This window comes from Hylobates moloch, unplaced genomic scaffold (assembly GCF_009828535.3).
Source record: "Hylobates moloch isolate HMO894 unplaced genomic scaffold, HMol_V3 SCAFFOLD_9, whole genome shotgun sequence".
Taxonomy (NCBI): Eukaryota; Metazoa; Chordata; class Mammalia; order Primates; family Hylobatidae; genus Hylobates; species Hylobates moloch.
In genome coordinates, this window is record NW_026652284.1 from 8,136,944 (window position 1) to 8,156,350 (window position 19,407).

A 19,407-nucleotide genomic window follows, 5' to 3' on the forward strand; every position below is an offset into this window, starting at 1 on the left:
CAAAACCCTAAAATATTCTGTGTGTACACAGGCATATCTTTGGGGGCAATTTATTTACAGCTTTCAAAATAAAAAGTAAACATAACCCACTGATTCAGCAACTCTAATTAAGAGCTTATCCTATACACATACTTGTACAATTGTACAATAGTACAGATATGAGGATGCAAACCAAAGAGTCTGAGACAATTTAACCATCTATCAATGGGAAAAGTGAAGTATACATCCACACAGTGTCCGATTATGCAGCTGTTTTCAAAAACAAACCTGAGTTATAAGTATTGAATTGAAAAATATATGTTTGGAATTTTTTTTAATTCAAGATACTATATATAGTATGCTTATATATGCATAGAAAATGTCTGGAGGAATACTGAATTGTGTGAAAGTGATTACAATGAGTATATATTAATTTTATAATTATAATTTGTATTTCATTTGAACACATGAAGCTATCAAATAAAGTCATTTGGCCCTGGTGCTAAATCTGACTATGCTATGATCCCAACCTATCTTTCCAGTGCTCTATGGTTCTGGCCAAACCAGTCTGTTTTCCTTCTTTGAGAAACCAGTCCCAAGGACTCCCTCTCCAAAATGCTTTTACTATGCAGTCTGAACAGCTACCCGCTACAGCTTCAAATACAAATTACGTGAGTTGAAAAAACTATGCCTGCCTGCATCTGCTATAAAACATTTTAAAAGAGATCTTTTTAAAACAGAAAATCGAAGCACAATTTAATAATCCCCATCATAGAAGCAGCAAAAGTACTCACCATTTCCCAAGCTTTCCAGGCTCTGTGCCTTTGCTTCACGCAATTTCCTGCCTGAAATCCTCTTAGCTACTTATCACATGTCCAAATCCTGCCAATCCTTCAAAACACAGGTGAAACACCAACTCCTACACCAAATCTTCCCTAATGCCCCCATCCAGAGCTGATTCTCTTTCTTAAACCATAGTATCAACACCTCTTGAGGCACTTTCTTCTACCTAGTACTCAGTTGTGTACATGTCTCATCTTTCCCATTAGTGAGAAAATCATCATGGGCACAATCTCTGTCTTGGTCATTTTGTATGCCCTATTTTGCTACATTAATTAAAATCGTATTTCACTAAAGCATATAATAAAAAGAAAGGGGCAAGAATCTAAAAGTTAAAAAAAAAACAGGCTTTTAGTATGCATTCATTTGAATTAGGTCTTGTTTACCTGCAACGAACGCTATGTAAGAAAAGTACGAAAGGTAAGATCCCTCCCTCTCCATCCAGCTGCCCAGGGCCCTGGTATGCCTCCTGAAAAGGCAATAACTATGGGTTCTAAGAAGTCCTTGGACACTATAACTTTTTTTTTTTTTTTTTGAGATGGAGTCTCGCTCTGTTGCCCAGGCTGGAGTGCAGTGGCGCAATCTCGGCTCACTGCAAGCTCCGCCTCCCGGGTTCACGCCATTCTCCTGCCTCAGCCTGTCCGAGTAGCTGGGACTACAGGCGCCCGCCACCACGCCCGGCTAATTTTTTTGTATTTTTAGTAGAGACGGGGTTTCACCGTGGTCTCGATCTCCTGACCTCGTGATCCGCCCACCTCGGCCTTCCAAAGTGATGGGATTACAAGCGTGAGCCACCGCGCCCAGCCCACTATAACTTCTTAACACATTCAGGACATTGGAACTAAGTTGACAAAAAGAACTTATAAATTATATTTTAAAATAAATTTATTTATGACAATTACACAATTGCACAGTTTACATGCTGAGGCAAACAAAATATGACATTCAATACATGGAAAGATAAACTGTATAAAACTAAAGCTATCTGAGCTGTGAAAAGAAGTCACTGTTCGGCCAGGTGCAATGACTTAACGCCTGTAATCCCAGCACTCTGAGAGGCCGAGGCGGGAGGATCACGAGGTCAAGAGATCAAGACCATCCTGGCCAACATGGTGAAACCCCGTCTCTACTAAAAATACAAAAATCAGCTGGGCATGGTGGCACATGCCTGTAAGGTCCCAGCTACTCGGGAGGCTGAGGCAGGAGAATCGCTTGAACCCAGGACGTGGAGGCTGCAGTGAGCCGAGATTGTGCCACTGCACTCCAGCCTGGGGATAGAGTGAGACTCTGTCTCAAAAATAAAAATAAAAAAAAGAAGTCACTGTTCATTATCAGAACCATCACAGAATAAATATTCCAAGCCTACATATAATCCCAAGTTACTAAAGTTTTGAAGGGGAGGGTTGGTCTGGTTTTCTGTTTTTTTGAGACAGGGTCTTACTCTGTTGCCCAGACTGAAGTGCACTGTAGCCTTGACCTCCCAAGCTAAATCAATTCTCGCCCCTCAGCATTCCGAGTAACTGAGACTACAGGTGCACGACACCATGCCTGTTTTTTGTTGTTGTTGTTGTTGTTTTTCAGACTGGGTTTTGCCATGTTGTCCAGGCTGGTCTCAAACTCTTGGGCTCAAGTGATCTGCCTGCCTCTGCCCCACAAAGTGCTGGGATTACAGGCATGTGCCACTGTGCCCAGCCAACTAAAGTTTTTGTAGCATCAAAAGTGTTTAAGGATTCCACAAAGACTAAATTCTCACTAAGCTATGCAAACAAAGGTGCTAAGCCATTCCAACCAAAATATGAAACATGTAGATGTTTTATAAAGCTAGATTTCCTAAGGAATATTAATATTAATGAAAACTTTTCTTAATATATTAATAGAAACAAGATGTCTGCACATTTTTCCAGTTTATAGATGTTAAAAATTAAGTCTCAACAAGGTCTTTAATCATATGTGTATAATCCTAAGTGTGTAACAACTTAGGAAATTTCAGTAATTATTCCTACAATAATGAATCACATGAAATATATATAAGTACACATGGCAGATTATGCTACCAAGATCAGAATGTTCAAATCAGAAGGCAGTTCATCTTGTTAGAAAATTTACCCAGCAATAAAAATATGAAGCCATCGTTAGCTCAAGACAAATTTTAGTGAAAATTCTATACTGAATACTGAACTGGAGGTGGGGGGTTATTCTTACAAATAATACTGAAGGATTACAAACAATACTGTCAAATTATCAAATGTGTTAACACTACATTAGCCATTCCACCGGTATTTATGGCACAAACTGCCAGATGTAGTGCAATACTGATTCTTCCCTTCTTCCAAAGTAAGAGAACCCCTGATTTTTGACTAGGCACATAGGAATTTCCAGCACAGAATATACTTTCTAGCTTCTCTTGCAGTTATGTGTGACCTTGTGATTCCGTTATAATCGAAGGGACATAGCAGAAGCGATATGTACAATTTCTGGAAAGTATCTTCGCAAGAAGGGGGCGTGCCCATCTTTTGCCTTTTCCTCCTTCCTGGTGAGAATGCAGAACTGATGTGAGAAAGTGGAGAAGCCACCTTTGACAAAAAGGAAAGAGTTACATATTAAAGGCTGGGTCCCCTAATGAGCATGAAGGTAGCATACTGGTTCAGGACTGTCTATGAGACACATGAAAGAAAGGAAACATCTATCTTGTTTAAGCCATTGTTATTTTTGGTTTCTACCACTCACTGCTGAATCTAATCCTATCTAACACAAGGCAAAATTATAGAGAAAGAGTACTATATTTATTAAATTTTACTTTTTCAAATGTTTTTTTTGTTTTGGTTTGGTTTGTTTTTTTTTGTTTTTTTTTTTTTTTTTGAGACAGAGTCTTGCTCTGTCACCCAGGCTGGAGTGCAGTGGCATGATCTCGGCTTACTGCAACCTCAGCCTCCCAGGTTCAAGCGATTGTCCTGGCTCCCGAGTAGCTGGGATTACAGATGCCCGCCACCATGCCCAGCTATTAAATAATTTTGAATACACAGTTTAAACTTACTAGGATTAAAATAAACTCATTTTGGGGGGCCGGGCACAACAGCTCACGCCTGTAATCCCAGCACTTTGGGAATCCAAGGTGGGCGGATCGTCTGAGGTCAGGAGTTCCAGAAGAGCCTAGCCAATATGGTGAAACCCCATCTCTACTAAAAATACAAAAATTAAGCCAGGTGCAGTGGCTCTCGCCTATAATCCCAGCCCTTTGGGAGGCTGAGGCGGGTGGATCACTTGAGGTTAGGAGTTCCAGACCAGCTTGGTCAACATAGTGAAATCTCACCTCTACTAAAAATACAAAAATTAGCCAAGCATGGCAGCAGGCGCCTGTAGTCCCAGCTACTCGAGAGGCTGAGGCAGAAGAATCACTTGAATCCCGGAGGCGGAGGTTGCAGTGAGCAGAGATTGCACCATTGCGCTCTACCCTGGGCGATAAGAGTGAGAATCCGTCTCAAAAAAAAAAAAAAAATACAAAAATTAGCCGGGCATGGTGGCGCATGCCTGTAGTCCCAGCTACTCAGAAGGCTGAGGCAGGAGAATTGCTCGAACCTGGGAGGCAGAAGTTGCAGTGAGCCAAGATCGCGCCATTGCACTCCAGCCTGGGCGACAGGAGCCAGACTCCATCACAAAACAAAACAACTTTTTTTTTTTTTTTTTTTTTTGAGATAGAATTTCACACCTGTTTTCCAGGCTGGAGTGCAATGGCGCAATTTCGGCTCACTGCAACCTCTGCCTCCTGGGTTCAAGAGATTCTCCTGTCTCAGCCTCCCAAGTACAGGCATTCGCCACCACGCCCGGCTAATTTTTGTATTTTTAGTAGAAACGGGGTTTCACCATGTTGGCCGGGCTGGTCTCAAACTCCTGACCTCAGGCAATCCGCCCGTGTTGGCCTCCCAAAGTGCTGGGATTACAGGTGTGAGCCACTGCACTCGGCCAACAAACTTATTTTTGATGATTCAAATAACTAAGCTCTAAAATGTTTTTTCTACACTATATTTGAGGTATAAAATTGTTATCATCAATAATTTTTTGGCCAGGCGCGGTGGCTCACACCTAGAATCCCCCAGCACTTTGGGAGGCAGAGGTGGGAGGATCACCGGAAGTCAGGAGTTCAAGACCTGCCTGGCCAACATGGCAAAACCCCACCTCTACTAAAAATACAAAATTTAGCCAGGCATGGTGGCGATCGCCTGTAATCCCAGCTACTTGGGAGGCTGAGACAGGAGAATTGCTTCAGCCTGGGAGGCAACGGGTTGCAGTGAGCTGAGATCGTCCAGCCTGGTGACAGAGGGAGACTCCATCTCAAAAAATAATAATAATAACTTCCTAAGTATGCCTTGGGGTCAAGCGGTTAAGCCAAATCTCCTTTATTTCCACCTCAATAATACCATACGGTAATATTATTCATTCATTTAACAAATGAATGCCTACTGTACTCCTCGCATGCAAGGTGCACTGAAGTGACCAAAGCAGACGATGGGCCTCTTCCTCCGGGAGTATGCAAGCCAGTATCAATGCAGCCAAGGCTGTAGAAGCCTCTGCTTCCCTCTTCTCTAGCCTCCAAGTTCATCACTCCCCTGCTGTCATCATATTCTTGCTTCAGGCTACAATATGAGAGTACAATATGACTAGACTTCAGCTTTGCTCTGCTAATATAATCACACATAATCATATTCCTCAAAGATGACACTCCTGTTACCAAAATTAGCATCAGCATCTTACCAAAATGCTATCATTTGGTAAGATGCTGATAAGATACCAAAATAGCAGCTATCATTGATGGTGGGTCAGTTTTCCACATGGCAAATCTTATTTATCACAAGATATCTTTCCCTAATCGTACCTTATGGGGTTCTCTTATCCTTAAATTTTGTTGTTGTTGAGACAGGGTCTCACTCTGTCTCCCGGGCTGGAGAGCAAGGCACAATCTTGGCTCACTGCAGCCTTGACCTCCTGGGCTCAAACAATCCTCCCGCCTCAGCCTTCTGAGTAGCTAGGACTACAGGCATGTGCTACCACGCCTGGCTAATTTTTAAATTTTTTTGCAGAGACAGGGGTCTTGTTACATTGCCCAGGCTGGTCTCAAACTCCTGGTCTCAAGGGAGCCTCCCTGCCTCGACCTCCCAAAGCACTAGGATTACAGTTGTGAGCCACCACATCCAGCCTTATCCTTAAATTTGAAAAATACTTTGCAGTTCCGCCACCTCCAGTCCCAGGGACTATCTTGAAAAATGTCAGAATGTAGGGTTGCTTAGGCAGATAGCCAAATATTTTTAGTTATTACTCACAGGCCATTACATCAACCTCATTAGAGATTTGAAGCCAGACCAACAAGAGGTCTTGCTCTCTCCCTCAGTTGCCTTTCTTCTTGAATCTCTCTAAGAGGATAGAACACTAATCGGATTGGGTCAAGAGTCCACAGTACTGACTGAACCCTGTTTACAAGTATGAAGATCAATGAAGATTAAAAGTTACACAAATCTTGATTCAAGTGCAAGATAGAAAAAAAAGTCACATACATGTAAGAGTTTGCGTTCTTGTTCTTGGTCATTTCACTCTTACACACTCTAAAAGACTAATCATTGGGGTCTTCTGCAAAGCCACCAACCAAAGAGTAGTAAGACAGTGAAATTTAGGAGGATGACAGAGCCCTTGACTAGTCCTGGAGCTTAAGTAATATGCTCTGACCCTGTTTACTACACAAATTTACATTGGTATTTTGGCCAAAAGCCCAAATTAATAATAAAGTAATACTTCTAATTTCCTACTTGCCATTGTTCTACTTATATAAATCTCCTTCAGAGGCCAGGCACGGTGGGTCATACCTGTAATAACAGCACTTTGGGAGGCCGAGGTGGGAGAATCACTTGGACCCTCAAGGTTGAGGCTGCAGTGAGCCGTGATCATGCACCACTGCACTCCAGAACCTGGGCAACAGAGCAAGACCTTGTCTCAAAAAAAAAAAAAACTCCTTCAGGAACATAATAAATAAGAGGAACAGCTGAGCCATGACATTCTGATCATTTATTAACACCCCAAATTTCAAACTGTACTATTACTCTATTCACTTGGTATTTAATCACATATTGTTTTTTAGCATTTCCTATATTCGAGGAATAGCAAACATTTTAGAATTGGTACCTCAGAGAGAATTTATTCAAATTGTCTAGAGTTCACCCATTGTCTCCTGCAGATCTCCTGATTATTATAAATAACAAAGAGAACATACTGGAAAGCTAGATCTCTAGATGACAATAACACTAATAATAAAAAGAGGCTAATATTTATTAACCATTTACTGTGTGCCAGGGACTTTTTAAAATACTTTATATGAATTAATTACTTTGGTCCTCACAACAAACCCACGAGTATTATTATTATCTCTATTTTACAGATGAAGAAACTGAGACCCAGAAAGGTAAATAACCTGCCCGAAGTCACAAAGTTAATAAGCAGTGGGCTGCAGATTGAGTCTAGAGCTCTTAACAACTTTTCTGCAATAGCATAATAGTTAATGGTAGACAAATACTACAGCTTGGTAAGTTCTGAAACCTAGGGCCAAAAAGATATTCAAGGAGGCAAAAGACAACACAGATCTGCATCTCAAGAGAGAGATTTTCAAAATTTGAGGCCGGACCAAATTGGTGTTTAAACAAAGTATTGAGGGAGGGCTGGGCGCGGTGACTCACGCCTGTAATCCCAGCACTTTGGGAGGCCAAGGCAGGCAGATCACGAGGTCAGGAGATTAAGACCATCCTGGCTAATGTGGTGAAACCCCGTCTCCACTAAAAAATACAAAAAATTAGTCAGGCATGGTGGCGGGCGCCTGTAGTCCCAGCTACTCGGGAGGCTGAGGCAGGAGAATGGCGTGAACCCGGGAGGCAGAGCTTGCAGTGAACTGAGATCACACCACTGCACTCCAGCCTGGGTGACAGAGAGTTCGTCTTAAAAAAAAAAAAAAAAAAGTACTGAGGGAGAAGTTAATGGATAGAATCATGAGGAACATCAATATTTAACATAAACTCAGCACATTTTAGGTCAAAATGATAATACAGTAAGGTAGTATTTGTGTATATTATAGATATACAACATATATTACAAACCAAAATACATAATGATTATACCTCCCCCATAGGAACTAGAACATAATTTAACTATAATTACTATAGGTTTATGGTAGCATCTCTGTTGGCTGTAGCTAAGATTTTTCATGCTAAATCCTTAGGCAAGAATGCAACCTATAATAATGTTACTACGAGAGAAAATAATCTGCTTTAAAATCTTTCTTCAGACATGTTTTCCAGGGAATAGACAGTTGTGAAAAGAAAGTCAGCCTAAATAGATGGACCATATTTCAATGACTCTAAGACTGATAATGTTTGTTTTACGTTTGTATAGTATACCACTGGAATTAGGAAAGGTCTCAGAGGTTAACTGGCATTTTTTTCATTCTTAGCAGTACGTAAAATAATAATGCATTTTACAAATGATGGCATCTTGGAGTCAATAAAATGTGTTTTTCAGAATACATCTAATTTCAAGTGTGAGCACACATACTGCTGTAGTCAAAGGAAAACTTTCTGCCTTCAAGAGATGTACAAATAAAGAGAACATAATTAGCTCTAAAATATAAATGGAAGTAATAAACATTAATACAAGACATGAAGTGATCAAATGAGTGAGAAGGTTATAACAAGAACTGAAGAAAATGTATTTAAGTGGTAGGAAATAAAAGTGGCCAAACCAAAAAAACTTCAGGCACTGTGTCCTGAGCAGTTTGTTGTTTTTGTTGTTGTTGTTGTTGTTGTTGTTTGAGACAGAGTCTCGCTCTGTCGCCCAGGCTGGAGTGCAGTGGCACGATCTCGGCTCACTGCAACCTCCGCCTCCCGGGTTCTGGGGATTCTCCCGCCTCAGCCTCCGGAATAGCTGGTACTACAGGCGTGTGCCACCACACCCAGCTAATTTTTGTATTTTTAGTAGAGACGGGGTTTCACCATGTTGGCCAGGCTGGTCTCAAACTCCTGACCTCAGGTGATCCGCCCACGTCAGCCTCCCAAAGTGTTGAGATTACAGGCATGAGCCACGGCGCCTGGCCGTGAGCACAGTTTTAAATGAAACAGATTAAATCTGATGAAGAACACAAAGGTAGGAGATAAAGGCTATCTCGACACAGATAGGGAAGATGAATAACGTGAGGTTCTGGTCATGACACTCTCCTCTAAGAACCAGCAACTATTTTCCAGTCAAAATAAAGCATTGCTTCAAGGTATTAATGACTAACTAATCAAGGGGAAAAACATTTTTTACATGTCACATCTCTCTCCTTTGAACTACTATGGCAGTTTTAAAATAAATCCAGACTGGGATTGGTGGCTCATGCCTGTAATCCCAACACTGGGAGGCAAAGGCAGGAGGATGACTCAGCCCAGGAGTTTGAGACTAACCTGGGCAACATAACAAGACACCATCTCTACAACAACAACAAAAACTTTTTTAGCCAGGTGTGGTGGCATGTGCCTGTAGTCTTAGCTACACAGGAGGCTGAGATGAGGGAATCACTTGAGCCTGGGAGGTCAAGGTTGCAGTGAGCTGTGATCACGCCACTGCACTCCAGCCTGAGCTAGATAGAGTGAGACCTTGTCTCAAAAGTAATTAATTAGCTAATTAATTAAATTTAATAAATCTACAAATTATTTGATACTCCTCCCTGCAAAAAAATTATTTGACACTCCTCCCTTCAAACGAAATAATATAAACATTTTTAAAGTCTTTTTTTTTTTTTTTGAGACAGAGTCTCACTCTGTTCCCCAGGCGGGAGTGCAATGGCACGATCTCTGCTCACTGCAACCTCCACCTCCCGGGTTCAAGCGATTCTTCCACCTCAGCCTTCCGAGTACTGGGATTACAGGTACCCGCCATCATGCCTGGCTAATGTATTTTTGTAGAGACAAGGTTTCACCATGTTGGCCAGGCTGGTCTTGAATTCCTGACCTCAGGTCACCTGCCCGCTTTGGCCTCCCAAAGTGCTGGGATTATAGGCGTGAGCCACCACGCCTGGCCTAAAGTTATTTTTAAATAAAATAAATCCAGACATAGTGGCTCATGCCTGTAATCCCAACACTTTGGGATACCAAGGTGGGTAGATCACTTCAACTGAGAAGTTCAAGACCAGCCTGGGCAACACAGCAAAACTCTGTCTCTATAAAAAATACAAAAATTAGCTGGGTGTGATGGTGCATGCCTATGGTCCCAGCTACTCGGGTGGCTGAGGCAGGAGGATCATTTGAGCCCGAGGAGCTCAAGGCTGCAGTGAGCAGAGATTGCGCCACTGCACTCCAGCCTGGATGACAGAGCAAGACCTTTCCTCAAAAAATTTAAATGTAAATTTAAAAAAAATTAATGTTACAGGTGCATCTCAAACTGTGTTCTATTGAACTAGAATAGTAGTATCTATCCCATGAGTATCTCATGAGAAAGAAACAGGTATTCTTTGGGGTAAGGGAGGAAAATGAAAAACAAAAACCCTCTATAGTATAAAATGTTTCTGAGGCTTTAAAGAGCTCATGTGCATTATAAACTTATTTCACCTCACACTTAAAATACTTGCAGCATATTAGTAAGCCATAAATACAGTTTGGGAAACACTGACTTGGGTAGGCAGGTAGGTAGACAGGTAGTCAGTAGGCGGGCAGAGTCACAGAAAATAAAAGGAGAATAAGACAAATGTAATAAAATGATATCACCTAAAAAAAGGATCATAACTGACTACAAGTTACGACTATGAAGTCTCTTGAAGGAAAATAAGCTGTTAGAATAAGCTATCAAAATCAACAATAGCCGCCAGGCGCAGTGGCTCACACCTAGAATCCACTTGGATATACTTCCCCAGCATAGCCAAGTCCTGCCAGAGAAGATTTCCAGTGTCTCCCCAGGCAGTTCACACAAACAGACATACGCCCACATGGTCATCTGCTCACACTCCCCCTGAACTGTATTCACCCCACACACACTGAGTGCCTCCATCTCTGTACTCCCTTGCTCCCCACCCTAGAAGCAGGAAGAAGGTCAAGAATCACACCTTTGGCTGGGCATGGTGGCTCACACCTGTAATCCTAGCACTTTGGGTGGCCAAGGTGGGAGAATCGCTTGAGCCTAGGACTTAAAGACCAACCTGGGCAACATGGCAAGACTTGATTTCTACAAAAAAAAAAAAAAATAAGCCAGGTGTAGTGGTACACACCTCTAGTCCCAGTCCCAGCTACTTGGCAGGCCAAGGAGTGAAGACAACTTGAGCCCAGGAGTTCAAGGCTGCAGTGAGCCATGCTCATGCCACTGCACTCCAGCCTGAGTGGAGTGCAGGGCGAGACCCTCTCTCTAAAAAGAATCAGACTTCTGGGAGCCTAGGGAACATATATAGGTGCCCGTGAATGTGTCCGTGCATGCTCTGCTGAGTGTGTGCACGGCTGTGTGAGCTAGAATGGTTTTTGTAGGAGGAGCTCTGCCCTGCTGCTTCAGGACTGTCTAAAGATGCTGCACAGCCATGCTTCCTCACAAGCTCTCTTTTAAGGTTAGTCCAGGCCAACAATGTTAATATTGTCCCCTTTAGGGTGGTATATTTATTGCTACACACAGCCTGGACACTCATATACAGGGCCATGGCACTAGGGTAAGGCACCACAAACTCCTCCTGCTGAGGAGGCAACAAGGTATCTGGTCGCTAAAGCTGGGTGGGACCCATATCCCTGACAGTATTCCAGTGTGTATGAAGCACTGCGGACCTGGGGTTTTTGTTCTTAGGTGAGGCCTGACTCGTATGGCTTAAATTTCTGTTCTACTTTTCCCCAACTTGAGATGACTCGGAAGACTTTCTGTTCCTTGCAATGAAAAACAGCCTAACCAAAGTCCTTAAAAGTCATGTATATAACTACTTTAAAATTAAGATATAACCCATGGCTTCAACTTCTGATGCAAAAACCCAAGACAAATAGGGTATGAGGATTCCTCGAATACCGAGTGGTTTCTGAATTAGAGGTCACATCATTTTATAACTAACCATATAAGGAAAATTTTCACAGTTAAATATATTGTTCACACTTGCTGATATACTGGCAAATTTTACCAATTAAAAATATGCCATGTGCAGTGGCTCACGCCTGTAATCCCAGCCCTTTAGGAAGCCAGGGCAGGTGGATCACTTGAGGTCTGGAGTTCAAGACCAGCCTGGCCAACATGGTAAAACCCTGTCTCTACTAAAAATACAAAAATTAGCCAGGTGTGGTGGCACGTGTCTGTAATCCCAGCTACTCAGGAAGCTGAGGCAGGAAAATCGCTTGAACCTGGGAATCAAGGTTGCAGTGAGCCGAGATTGCACTCCAGCCTGGGTGACAGAGAGAGACTCCATCTCAAAAAATAATAATAATAATAATTTTACACTGGCACAAACAGACCACTTTACCAAAAAAAGCATCTTATATTAACTGTACTCTCTGACTAGTCACCTAATGTACAGACACACAGTACATCTTATATTACTTGGCACAACAACAAGTTAGCCATACAAATCACAATTCCAACCCAAACTTGAAGCTAGTAAATATATTCAGTATTTGAACTTGAGTTATTTGTGTTCAAATGTTCATTAAATTGGCCTATGCAATCTTAACAATGTTTTAACACATATTTAAAATGCTCATTTCTCCTCCATTATTTAAAAAAAAACACACACACAAACTATAACTCTGTTAGACAAGAAACCAAACATAAGCCAACAGGCTCAGCAAAATCACACTTAAATAGGACAAGGAGAGCTTCAACTTCAGAATAATTATCAGGATACCAATCACACAAATATGATTCAACAATCACTTAAATATCATTCAAGAGGAATTCCTGGTAGCAAAAAAATAAATCCTGTAATTAACTAGAGCACAGCATTATCAGAAACTGATTATGTAAAACAATAGTTTTTCTTTCAGGATGTGTGTATGTGTGTGTAACGAAGTTCACAGCTAGGTTACACTAATGACTCATCTAAACATTTGAATTTTCTGCTATCTTAACCTTTAAATCAACTGCAAAAGTAGCTGCCAAAAGTAGTTTAGTAGGGAAAGCACACTACTTCCAAAAGAACTTGATACTTAAATTTTTTTGATCACTGATATTTGTTTTTTTTTTTTTGAGAGGGAGTCTTGCTCTGTCGCCCAGGCTGGAGTGCAGTGGCGCGATCTCGGCTCACTGCAACCTCCGCATCCCGGGTTCACGCCATTCTCCTGCCTCAGCCTCTCCGAGTAGCTGGGACTACAGGCGCCCGCCACCACGCCCGGCTAATTTTTTGTATTTTTGGTAGAGACGGGGTTTCACCGTGGTCTCGATCTCCTGACCTCGTGATCCGCCCGCCTCGGCCTCCCAAAGTGCTGGGATTACAAGCATGAGCCACCGCGCCCGGCCTGATCACTGATATTTGAAACTAATTTTTCAGTAATGAATGCTTACTAAATCCATGACAATATTCAGCATATACAGGTTTTTAGAAGGGCACAGATTATATTCTTATATATGTGTTTTTACAGCACCTGGCACATTTCTGTTCAGTATCTGTTCAATACTACGCATAATTATTGCAGGACCTGACAGTGTTTACTGTCCTATTTTTTCCTTTTTTTTTTTAGACAGAGTCTCACTCTGTCACCCAGGATGGAGTGCAGTGGTGCCAATCTCAGCTCCCTGCAACCTCTGCCTCTGAGTTCAAGCAATTATCGCACCTCAGCCCCCCAAGTAGCTGGGATTACAGCCACGCGCCAAAGTGCCAGGTTAATTTTGTATTTTTAGTAGAGACGAGGTTTCACCATGTTGGCCAGGCTGGTCTCAAACTCCTGACCTCAAGTGGTCCACTCGCCTTGGCCTCCCAAAGTGCTGGGATTACAGGCGTGAGCCACTGCACTAGGCCTTACTGTCCTATTTTTTAAAAGCTTTTTTGACTGACCAGTAAATCAAAGTTGAACAGGTAACTGGTACATTTTATTTCTTCATTTGGATTACCTTTTTGATGTGAATTGGTTCTCAGTTCTAGTTTCCTTGTGACAAAACACTGATGGAGAATACATTGAACTGAAATCCCCTGAATCCATTCCCACTGAGAAAATAATACATTTGAACTGTTCACATTTCATTGTAAAAGATACACAACTTTAGAGATTACTCTTGAAGTTTTGAAAGTAAAGTGAATCAGAAGTCACGTTCCTAGAAGCAGTCAGTCTGGAACAGATGTTTATCCTACACACCCAGTCCCCTTTACCACTGCAAACCTCTCTAATAGTTCATTACATTAGAACAACTGAGATGGGCTAGGATTTGTGAAAATAAAAATCCTTTGAGACATTTATTAAGCAGATTATCTCTGAAACTGCACCTTAGTTTACAAGCCTTTGGGCAACAATTTGACCCTCTTCTATGTTAATCTGTGTACACACTCATTTCACATTTTCTCTGGCTTCCAATTTTAATTTTTTTTATCTAATCCATACAATAAGTCACCCTATCAGACTTTATAAGACTACTGAAAACAACACTACTGCAATGCAAGGCTACTACATTTGCAAAATTGCCGATTTTAGTGAGATCTCCCTCCCTCAACTCCTCCTCTACCCCTCTACCCGAGCTAAATCCCGAGAAAAACCTCTGTCCAGCGCGACAATTTTACTTTCCATAGAGTAGGTTTATTTGATTTTTTATTAATGATACTACAAACTTTTTTAAAAAAAAGACTGCTGGTGTATATAGTTTCCAATACTGGGAACAGAAATAAACCCTCTTGTTTAATATTTCAAGAGAAATTATCTCATGAAAGATGAGAAGGTGTCATTCAAAGGAGTCCTGGGAAGTCACAAAGTGTAAATACTTCTGGTAACAGAACAAATTAATGTTGAAGCACAACCAATAACATAATAATGCCTCACTGCAACCGTGCCTGTCACAGGACATCTGTATTAGCAGCTCGGGGAAGTGGCATTTGCAGAAAGGCACAACAACTGCGCTTAAAAGAAAATCATTAAGCCTCAGCCGTTAATCCCCTCCCCCATCCTCTTCGTCTGGATCTTTCCAAGCAATTAACCAGTAGAAGGTGCTATTCTGCAACCCACATGTATTCACACCAACCTCCATCCTTGGGCCACAGCTGGGTTTATCCCAGGTGGACTAGCCTATTCCCTGTCCAGTATTGAAAGGAGTCCCCTAAACAGAAAACCGGATCTTTTCTTATAACCCTTATTTACAAAAACAACATTGACAGCTGAATTGCCAGCAAACCTGACCATCAAACCATCACACCACTAAAAACATGCAAACATCAACTTGCTAAATATTAACCTTAATACAACCTTTATAATATTAACCAATAAAATCTATTTCTACCTAGAAAGACTCTGCTGACATTCACTAAGACTCAAGTGAACAAATCACTGTCCCCAACAAAATCAGGGTCAATGAGAAATACGAAAGCAATGAGAGCTGAACATAAGCCCACAACATATAAAGAGGGATTTTATCTTTACATATACAAAAAAGAAAGAGCAGCAGAAACCAGGGCTGCAAAGGGAAGAAAGGGAGGCAGAGAGAAGAGGAGTCTCTGAACATGTTTTTGAGTGTCCTTTAGTTTCCAATGCACTCTTCTGCCTCACAAGGTTGCAAAAAAGGCCAGGCATGAGATGGGTGGAAGAAAGCTGAAACAGAAAAGCACCCTCCCTTCCCCCATCTTCTCTCTTCTCTCCCAAAAAGAGCTGTGTTTGTCTGTGCAAACCTAGTCCCAAATATGGGAGAGAGAGAATGAATGTGTGTATGGAAGAACAATGAGCCCTCAGCTTGGTATTGTGTGTGTATACGTGTGTGTGTGTGTGTGTGTATGTGTGTGTCTGTCTGCCTCTGCCTCTTTTCCCTTCGACCTCAACAACAACAGGGAGAGCTGGAAGCCAGCTTTCCACCCATCCCAGGCCATCAAAATCAAAACTGGTTGATAATTTACAGTAGTATTAACTCAGCAAGCAAATACATGGAACAAAATATCAACCCAAAGATGATTTTATTATTGTATAGATCCAGCTTCTCTCCCCTCCCCCAACAGACTGAGACCAGTGTACACTAGACAAAAAGGTCTCTCTTTAAATGGAAAGCAATTATGAAAACTGTTTCAAATCTTAGGTGCATCAATTCCTGCTATATTAAAATGTCTATTTTGTAATTCACCAAGTTCACCGTCTTACTAGTTATCTTTTTTTGCGTTTAAAAAATTGCTTTGAAGAAGGCTATTTCAGGATTCATACAAAACTACTTTCTAAATGTACCTTAAAATAGCAACACATACTGAAACATTTAAAGCACCCAGTTTCTCAAGGACCCATTTTACTTAAATCAATGTTTGAAGTCTGTAATCCAGAAAAATTGTAAGCAAACCTTGGAAAAGAGACAGAGGAAAATGACAATTCAACAATGAATCATTTTGTTTTCCTTTCAACAACTTCTCAAGCAACCAGTTTCAAAGGAGCCTGCAATACTTTTCCCCCCTCAACAGCAGACACACATACACACATCATCCTATGTAAAACTACGAATCTTTCTATCACCTTAAAAATTAATAATAAATAGAAGCCACCCTCCTTCAGAGAGCAGAACTAAAACAGGATAGTAAGAATTCTATTCTGCTGCAAGTGACTTTGGGTTTCATAATTTTCTAATCACATACAGCTGAGAACTATAGAGATTGGGAGCACAAAGAGGAAATCTTCCCCCAATGAGAAAATGATACTTTAATAATAAAGTCCTCCCCCCCAGCACCCCGAAATCCACAAACACTCAAGAAATTTACAGTTTCAGTCCTTGACTTCCTTCCCTTCCAGTTTCAGCCAATAATTTAGTCACATGAAATAGTTTAACCTCAAACAAGTACAACAAGAGCATGAAAAAGAGGCCAAGAGAGAGCAGGGGTCAGAAGGCACGCAGGAACGGTCACCTGGCCCGGACAGGACCAAAGAAGTGCCCTGCCCTCGCCCGACTCCCCTCGACTTCGGCTTCGACCCCAGCCTTTTCTTCCTGCCTCCCCCCGGGCGAGTGACTGCTTTCACGGCCGACCCTCTCTGACCACCAGGACGAGGGACCAAAAAAGAAAGCACACGACCCGGCGCGGGCAAGTTGGACACTTACCTTCCCCTAAAGCGCTACACCATCAATAGAGAGGTGTTCGCGGCCCAGCTCCGGGGAAAGTGGCGGGGATGGGGCGGGAGGCCGCGCGTAGGCTGCGGAGCCGCGGGGCGCAGGGCCGAGAGGGGCGGCCCGCGGGGAGGCGACGCGGAGGGGCTCAGGGGGCTTCCCTGCCGTGACCTTTCCTGCGACTTGAACCTAGGCTCCCTCCTCCTCGGTCGGGCAGATCTTTCAGAAGCGGGAGCCCAGGATCATGTCTGGTTTTGTTTTCCGAGGGCGAGGGGGCTCCCTGAGGATGATGGTGATTTTTTTTTTTAATCCTCAACTAGGAGAGAAAATGAGGCAGAGACAATGTGGGGGAGCGAGAGAGGGGAAAAGGAGAGGGGAGGAGGCGGGGACCGAGGCCCAGCGGGGCGAGCGTCTCGGGGTGTGCGGGAGGCTGAGGAAGCTCCGAAGCGCGGAGGGTTGCTCGCGAGCGTCTGTGGAAGCAGCGGCACCTCCGCGATGGTGGCGGAGCCGCGGCAGAGCTGCTGCACCGACCCGCCGCCCACTCCCCGCTCGGGCCCGGCCCACCTCGCAGTATCGCGCCTCTCCATTGGCGCAGCGCGGTGTGACGCGGCCGGAGGCCCGGCCAATGGGAGGTAGAGGTCGGGCGGAGGAGGCGGGATCTCTTTTTCCTTTCTTTTTTTTTTTTTTTTTTTTTTTTAATATTTTTAATAAAATGAGCACAGAAGAAGGCGGAGAGATGCCGAGCCTTGACAACGCCGCGGCCCGGGGCTCGAGGGCTCGCGCTGCAGGCAGCGGCCCGAGGCGGTGGGCTGGGCTCCCGCCGGGGGCGCGTCTTTGTGAGAGTGCCAGGCCGGCCCTCCCCGCCGCCCGCCGCGCTCCAGGACCGCCCCCCGCGCCCCCCGAGCGGGGCCGGGCTGGCGGGGCGGGCAGGTCCCGGGTGGGGTGGGCGGGAGTACGGTTGATCCTGCTGTTACCTGGGTCTTAATTGGCCTTTTCAGTCATTAGGACGCGGATCCATGTTCCTGCGGGCTACAGAGTGGGTATAAACCATTCGCATATGGACTCTGGAAATTCTGATGAGCGGCTCATAATATTTTTCAAATAGTGTACATGACAAAAAATGAATTAAGAAAGAAAAATAAAAGTGATAAGTCGCACTGCTTATTTGAAAAGAATAAAAAGTGTCATGAAGGCATAAAGGAGAGACTATACAGGTACAGAAGGGATTTTAGAAAGAGCAGTGTACAACTCTATAGGGTAAGTGTGAAAAAAAATCTAAAAAGAGGAAAAGACCAAACATCACCTCTTTTTCTTTGAAGAATGAAGTATTGTGTCCCACTTCCCGAAAACCTGATAATCACAGGGTCTATCATGCTGTAAAGGGAGTAGGGGCAGGCCAAATGATCATATTCTAGTTAATATAATTTATGGGATTGAGGGGTTTGGAAATTTCAATTATGATTAGCAGTTTTTGAAATGCACATCATGTTTATTGAGTTCTTTCACAGAACCTGGCACGAATCCAGGGTGAATCATCAACCTATTGTTGGTTTGTTAATATTCTGTAAATGCTTATTGGTGTCCTTGTACCATACAGTCTTCCCGAAGGAGTTAAGGTCCTTATAAAATAAAATAAGGGGTCGAAAACGTAGCGCAAAATAATTCACTCATCTATTTCAAATGAAGTGATAATTTTCTCCTTGGAATTCAGATTATAATTTCCACATTCAATTATTCTTTTTTCTTTTTTTTTTTTGAGAGGGAGTTTCACTCTTGTTGCCCAGGCTGGAGTGCAATGGCGCGATCTCGGTTCACTGCAACCTTCGCCTCCTGGGTTCAAGCGATTCTCCTGCCTCAGCTTCCCGAGTAGCTGAGATTACAGGCATGTGCCACCACACCCAGCTAATTTTGTATTTTTAGTAGAGACGGGGGTTTCTCCATGTTGGTCAGGCTGGTCTCGAACTCCTGACCTCAGGTGATCCGCCCGCCTCAGCCTCCCAAAGTGTTGGGATTACAGGCGTGAGCCACCGCGCCCGGCCCATATTCAATTATTCTTTAAAGAATAATTTGGACTAACAGATACTATTGGACCATGACCCAAGAGATCTGAAAAAGAAAGCTATAGATCCTTGCCATCACCTTTCTGAGTAACTTTCAGCAAGAAAAATCCTCTTTGCTGGAGTTATGAAATGGGGAAACTAGTTAATATCTCTTTATATATCTGATAATGTGAGAACTGAATTTAAAAACCTAATAAATTCAATAAACTGCTTCCAACATTCTAGATATGGATAGGACTATCTGACTTCCTGTTTGGAAATGATGAGGGATAAAGTATATCAGTTAGATGGCTTCAGTTTCCAT

The 19,407-nt window shown here is 42.8% G+C and overlaps 1 protein-coding gene across 3 annotated transcripts in view; it reads right to left on the reverse strand.

Moving 5' to 3' along the window:
- RERE (arginine-glutamic acid dipeptide repeats) overlaps positions 1-17,581 on the reverse strand; it is a 464,393-nt gene extending 446,812 nt beyond the window's left edge. For all 3 annotated transcript variants that reach the window (XM_032758816.2, XM_032758813.2, XM_058443739.1), the window contains exon 1: positions 17,038-17,581. The gene's annotated coding sequence lies outside the window, so the exon portion shown is untranslated. The remainder of the gene's footprint in view (positions 1-17,037) is intronic.
- Between the last annotated feature and the right edge of the window lie 1,826 nt (positions 17,582-19,407).